General features: G+C 38.2%; 1 pseudogene across 1 annotated transcript; it reads right to left on the bottom strand.

The window, feature by feature from the left end:
* Positions 1–4,583: 4,583 nt before the first annotated feature.
* Positions 4,584–6,466, bottom strand: LOC137725067 (3-ketoacyl-CoA synthase 13 pseudogene; annotated as a pseudogene). The gene has a single exon (XR_015962099.1). The product of XR_015962099.1 is annotated as a 3-ketoacyl-CoA synthase 13 pseudogene (transcript).
* Positions 6,467–6,867: the final 401 nt, after the last annotated feature.

Here is a 6,867-nt window from a genome sequence, read left to right as displayed (position 1 = left end):
TTTCGGGCTATTTTCGGCCCTCTGACCCTCTGGATCCTTCGATTGGAGATGACCTAACAAATGTATATATATATATAGACACACACACCCATTATTTTAGTTTGCAAAACTTAGGGCGCGTTTATTAATCCGTAATAAAAAAATAAGGGAATTGAATTGAGGAGGAATTGAATTGAGAAAGAATTGAAATGAGGTGGAATCAGAATCAGATTCTTATTAAAGTTGTCTACTAAAACTTTATGGAATCGGAATATGAATGATATAAACTATTTACTAATTTATATGAATCGGAATGAAAATTAATGTGATTACTAAAATATCCTTGTGTCAGGTAATATATATAAATTTTTTTGGATTGAAACACCCCAAAACAGGGCCAGCCAGAACAAAAGGGCCATCAGTTTCTCTCTGTACCAATACCAGCCCTCGTTCTGCCGTTGCCACCACCACACACAAACTCTTTCTATCGATACCAACCCTCTGTTTCGTCTGCATTTCACTAGCTCTTCCATCGAAGCACCTCCTCCGCCAATACCAACTCGCATAGTACTTCCTAATTCACCATGCAATCATGACGCCCAATCCCTATTCCACCAAATTTGACCTTTGTCTTCACCAAATCATACACAAAATACAAGATAGAATTGTTACCAGATCTTAGTGTCATATATAAGGTGGGTTGTGCTGGGAAAGTGGTACAATGGGTTGCCGGTGTGTGGATCAAGATGGGTCAGTGGTGGATGGCTATGGACAAACAGAAAGCAAAAACCCACTGTGGTGGCTAACGGACGAGATTGAATGGTCAACTCGGCGGATGAGTCGAAACAATTTTGGTGTTCTTGCTGGTATGTGTAAGTTCGGTGTCGTGGTGTTGGTCAAGGTGTAAGGAGTCGGCGGAGGAGAAACGAAGGAGAGGGTGCACTATTGGTGGAAGGTACAAGGGTATTTGGGGTAGAAATGTTTGATTACAGAAGAAAGCTTCCTCCAGGAATTCAATTACCACCTCCATGTAGGTAATTGAATTCCGCGGAGATTAAGGAATTCGATTCGCGATTTTAAGTGGGTCCCACTTACTTTTTCATTCTTTACATGTTAGTAAACACCAGAATGCTGCGAGAGGAATACGATTCCGTTTCTTTCCATTCCATTCCCGTTTGGTGCCCTTAGTGTATAGAAATCCTTAGAACAATAATACTTTTCTTGTCTAAATACATATACAGAGGCCTATAAAGTTAAACTAATTTAATTAACAAAATAACATGCCGCTCAAAGAGCCCTAAAACATACTGCAAAATTTCAAAAACCGAAGTCTTTTGCCGAATTGTTCATTGTTCCTAGTTCCAGTGTCTACTTTGAAAACTTTTTAAAGATAGGATACTGCTATAAATTTTCTCTACTTGTCGCTAAAGATTTTATGCATTATGTATATATATTTTTTAGCTTGATAATCTTTTGTTTCATTTTTTTAAGTCATTATGTGATATGAGCATTTTTATGCGACTTAATTGGCTTGTTCTCATGCATTTATGTTGTTTTTCCTTAGTTAGTTTAAGTGTTTAAAGTCATTTTCGTGCAATTTCAGGTTTTAGTGTCAAAGTATGCAAAAAGAAGCAATTTGGAGCATTCTAGAGCATTTTTGGGCCAAGATTGGATAGTGCAAGCATGGAGGCATGAGGATGGACGAATTTGAAGGCTTGAATTCAGTTAGGGAGCTGCAAGGGGGCCTAAAAAAACCTTATTTCTAGAAGGCTTTATCTATTCACACATGGTGCCTAATTTCTGTATTGGAAGAACAAGCCGTCCTAGCTTGTCACTAGCCGTCCTAGCTTGTCTCCTAGCCGTCCTACCTTGTCTCCTAGCCGTCCTATCTTGTCTCCTACCTTGTCCAAGCTACACACATATATCCTTTAAGTGTTTCATGTATAGAATTTCTGGTACAAAAAACCTTTTGGTTTCAACTAAGTTCAAAACCTTTCCTAGCCCTATAAATAAGGCTTTGCAGCAAGGCACTTGGGGGATCACTCATTCACCCAATTTTCGTCCATTCATCTAGCCACACCACTCTACACATCCTAAAATCCTAAAAACACAATTCCAGCCAAACACTACACCTTGTCGTGCTTATCCTCCATCCAATTCCATAATCCCTGATCCTAAAACACATCCCAACCATCCCATCCACCTTTGTGCCGTAGCAAGGAGAAAGAAGGAAAGACTCTTGGATGCTCAAGCTTCGTCGTTGGTGCATTCTAGGTGTAATTCGTTTTATGATTTCAATGTTTAATTTATTTTCCTTTCATTTTGCTATGAACATGAGTGGCTAACCCCTATTGGTTAGGGGTGATTTCGAAGCCATAACTATGTGTGCAAGTTGATTTGATAAATTCCAGTTTTGAGTTCTTGAATCGTGAATGCAATTGGCTTAACTGTGCGAGTAATAACGTATTTGTGTTTGTTAATTAGGGGTCGACACTTAATTGGCTTGCATGAATATGATGCTAGAATATAAGTTTGTTTCACATAATTGTCACACACTTATATTCACAAGTAGTGAAGGTTGCTAGTCACAATCGCGTTAAGTTCAATTCCTAGCATAAGTGTCATGTTGTCATCGTCACAAGTGCTTGGTCAATGCTTATAGTTTTCATTGAACGTAATGATCTTTGATTGTATCTTTATTATGATGTCATGTAAGGAACTTTTGAAGAATGCTTTGGGTTGTCGTATGATGTCATCCAATTCAATAACACAAGGAAAACTTGAGATTAACTAGTGATGTCACGGTTAATTTGGGGCATTGTCATTCATAATTCTATGAAGGAATAACTGGAAATCGAGTCATTTGCATACTTGTCATGTGGGGAGAAAGAACCCCTAACTAGTTCATCATCCATTAAAAACCCCAAAAAAACGTTTCAAAATCAGTTTTACTTTGCAATCTGTTTTCTCAACTTTAATTTCGTCCAAATCAAATCCCCCTTTACTTTGAAGTCTCAATTTAGTTAGAAATTGTTTTGGTTCATGTTTTTAAGTGTTTTGAGTCAAGTTTTCAACCAATTTCGTCCAAATTAGTGTAGGTGCTCAAAACTGCCCAAAAAGTGGTTTTTAGGCAGTTTTGAGTCTTCTAGTTGCTGTTTTGAGTTTTTGTTTTGTTTTAGTGTTTTAACTTTGGTTTTTCATTCTTTGAGTCCAAATTAGTGTTTTTAACTTTGTTTTGGAGTTCTTAGGTCAGTTTTCAAGAGTTTAGCAATCCCTCCTAATCCCCGGTTTTGAACGATCCCTACTTACATACTTTGCTACAATTGTCAGAAGAGGGTTTAATTTGTGTGCTTAATATATTTCGCATCATTATGTCATTCCGTATTCCTTTACTTCTAAAGAAACTATAAGCGTGATGGTTTAGTCTCGCACTGAGTTCCAATCATAAGTTTTTGTTTTTTTTTTTTTTTAAGTTTATATTTCCTACCTTAAAGTTGTGTGCTTGAAAATAATTTGTGTTGCATTTTTTATGTATTATATATTCTATTATTTGTAAGAACAATCTTACATGTAAAATGAAGTCATGATTCACAGTTCAAACATCTCAATGCTCAACTAATAATAAGTTTTAGTTGAATAATGAGCGCATCATTCTGTAAGAGTAGATTCAACCTTTATATAGACAATTATTCTCATTCTATTATGCCAATCTATATACAAAACCAATATAGTCTCTTTGTCAATTTATAAGGGACAATACTTAGGTACTGGCTAGTTAATACTCATTTTCACTAACCATCTAAGTGGCCCAATGGTTTTAAGATAACCGTCAATTTCAACACTTTGCTATCTTTAGTAACTAAACACAAACCAACCCTTTAAACCTAAGGTAATACTAGAGAGACTAAATTTGTAAACAAAGTTTTGGAAACAAAAGAACATGGAAGTTGATAATTGGTTTATTACTTAAATGTTGATAAACGTGCTTATTCCTATTAGTGACACATTATTTAGTTTCCAAAATTTATCTTTAAATTTTGTCTTCCTAGCATTATCTTGAAACCCAAGGCCAAACAGAAGTCTTCTTAGAGGTTGCAAATCTTCCATGCGATGGTTAGCATGGCTTCTTCTTCAGCGCCTACCTTCCTCTATTAGCCCCACCCCTACCTCAGCAGTCACCATTTTTAACGATAGAGGACAACAATTCATGGTTCTTGTAGAAGAGAGGGATTGGAGGTGGGTCGCTAGAGAAGAGAAGGATTGGCCCATTGGGGTCGTTGGAAAAGAGAAGCCATGCTACAAATGGCGTGGAAGATTTGCGGACTTGCTAGAGGAGGAAGCTAAAGTCTGTTTGGTCATGGGTTTGAACTTAAGCATAAGACCAAGGTAGTCTTAGACTATCATACTCATTATTGACATAAGTTGCAAAAGCTTTTACTTAATCAACCAAATTATTATAAGAAATATCTCTAAACAGCTTGAGCTCAGTATCGGACTCAAATTTCTAAGCTCGCTCAAGTTTGACTCGTATAAGACAAAAGCCAAACCTAACTCAAGCTCAAAAATATAAAACAAGCTAACAAACACATAAGCATAGTGATATTGGGTTCGGCAACAAACCTATAATTTATTTTCTTTTAACATCTATACTTATTTTACTATTACATGGTCTCTATAAAAATGAAATTACTTATTTTATTATTAGTCAATTACTAGTAGTTGTGCATTTAATCAGAGCTATAAATTGGCTCTCCCTTTCTTCCTCTTTTTTCTTTTCTCGGGTGAAAGAAAAGATGGTCCTTTTTCGTGCTTCCACTATCCGCAAGCTACATATATCAATGCAGTAACTCCACGGCCAAATCTTATAACAAAATTTCGAAATATATAAAATATATGAAAATCCTTGCTTGCTTCTATGCCGCTAATTTCAAAAAGAAAAGAAAAGTGAAAATCCTTGCCAATGTACCAATTAGTACCTATCAACCATCAGAATAAATTACCATGACTTCAATGGGTACCTATCAATGCAGTCACTCCATGGATTATCGTCACTACCTTGACCTAAATCCGAATCTGCCTTCCAGACAAGACTTCCAACCTTGAACCCTGTCCCAAACGCCAACATCCACACCCTATCACCTTTCCTAACTCTCCCTTTAGCCTCAAAATATGCCAACTCATAAAACACAAGACTACCCGATGTGTTCCCGAATCGGTGCAAAGTCATCCGAGCCGGCTCAGTCAACTCGTCACCCAACCTCAACACCCGCCCGACGTGCTCGATCACCGCTTTCCCGCCCGTGTGAATACAGAAGTGATCAAACGCCTTGGTGAAATCTGGAACTATCGGTTTCGACTTGCCCCCGGACAATGCACAACAAATTACCGAGTACACGTAGAGACCAAGTTGACTCAGTGGTAGGACTCGGGGTGCAAGAATTTTGATGTGCTCACGTAAAAACATGCCTGCAACCGATATTAAATCTTTAGTAAGAGCAATCCCGGTATTGCCCTTCTCGTCCTCCTCTTGAAATGCTGCTTTATAGGCTCGATCACTCGCTCCATGGTGAGTACGAAGGGAGTGAACGAGTTCCATCTTTGCAACTCGGCGGCAACTCGGGTCGTTTGTCATCAATGCGGCCGCACAACCGACGCGAAAAATGCAATTGGTTACAAGCATGGGACGGTTATCACCATAGTACCAATTCAAACTAATTGTCTCGGTTATGACCACAAGGGCATAACCAATTGTTTTACTTTGCTTCAACATATTGGCAGCTAAATTGATTGATATTACTCCGGAACTACATCCCATGCCACTTAAATTGAACGCTTTTACGTCGGGTTTGAGCTTGAATAGGTTGACAATGAGGGATGTGAGGGAGGGCATGGGAGAGAAGCTGCCGCATGTAACAATTAGGCAATCTATACGACTTGGGTCGATTTTGGTTTTGGCAAGGAGTGAGTTAATGGATGAGAACATGCCTTGTTGAGCTTCGTCCAGAGCATATTGGAGGTTCGCTGTGGGGTTTGATTCAAAGACGAATTGGGGTGCATAGGTCTCGTCTCCAATGCCAGATTTGAGGTAGATTTTACGCATGAATTCTCCACTTTCTTCGGTGAAGCAATTCGTCCTGCGCACGAAGGACTCAGCGGTTGCGTAGCTGCATTTTTGTTTAGGGTTTGGTTTGAAGCATGAGAAGTCAAGGAGGAAGATGGACTTGGGACGAGAGGTGAAGTAGTAGAAAAATGTGGAAATGAAAAGGCACCAAATGCACGACAATGAAAGGGTAGGGTTGGTGGTGAAGATAAAATGGAGGATGTGATTGAATTGGACTGGATTGGATCGGATTGAATAGCATTGCATGTTAATTGATAAGAGAATTGTGGTTAATAAAAGTGCTGCGAAAAAGGCTTGGTGGAATTTGAAATTTGAAATGGATTTCTTCATGTTTGTTTTCTTTTGTTGTTGCAAAATGAAAACTCAGTGAATGAAGATTGAGGGGAAGAGGACCGTATATATAGAATGGAAGTGACTTTCGGACTTTCTTTTTTACTGCACACCTCTGTGTATTTTTGTCTGTTAACTCTATTTTAATTTATTCAATCTAAAGATTAAACCTAAACCGAGATAGATACGAAGAGAAAATAACTAAATAAGTATGCGAAAATCAATTTTTCCATATCAAATGTGAAAACTGAGAAGGCACCAACGGGCTTACGGTCAGCAAGCTTTCCTTGTCGACCAATTCAGTGAGATGCATAATCTTTTTGTTCTGCTGATGGAATACAAGAGATGAACAGTTGGGGATTATGGAATTTATTGTCTCTTTTTGTTTTGGGGTATGCTATCCACACACCCCATTTTATTTCTCATAAACCCTTTGT

Source organism: Pyrus communis, chromosome 5 (assembly GCF_041283825.1).
Source record: "Pyrus communis isolate YQ-2024b chromosome 5, ASM4128382v1, whole genome shotgun sequence".
Lineage (NCBI taxonomy): Eukaryota > Viridiplantae > Streptophyta > Magnoliopsida > Rosales > Rosaceae > Pyrus > Pyrus communis.
Note: the sequence above shows the minus strand (reverse complement) of the source record. Positions and strands in the feature narration are given on the sequence as shown.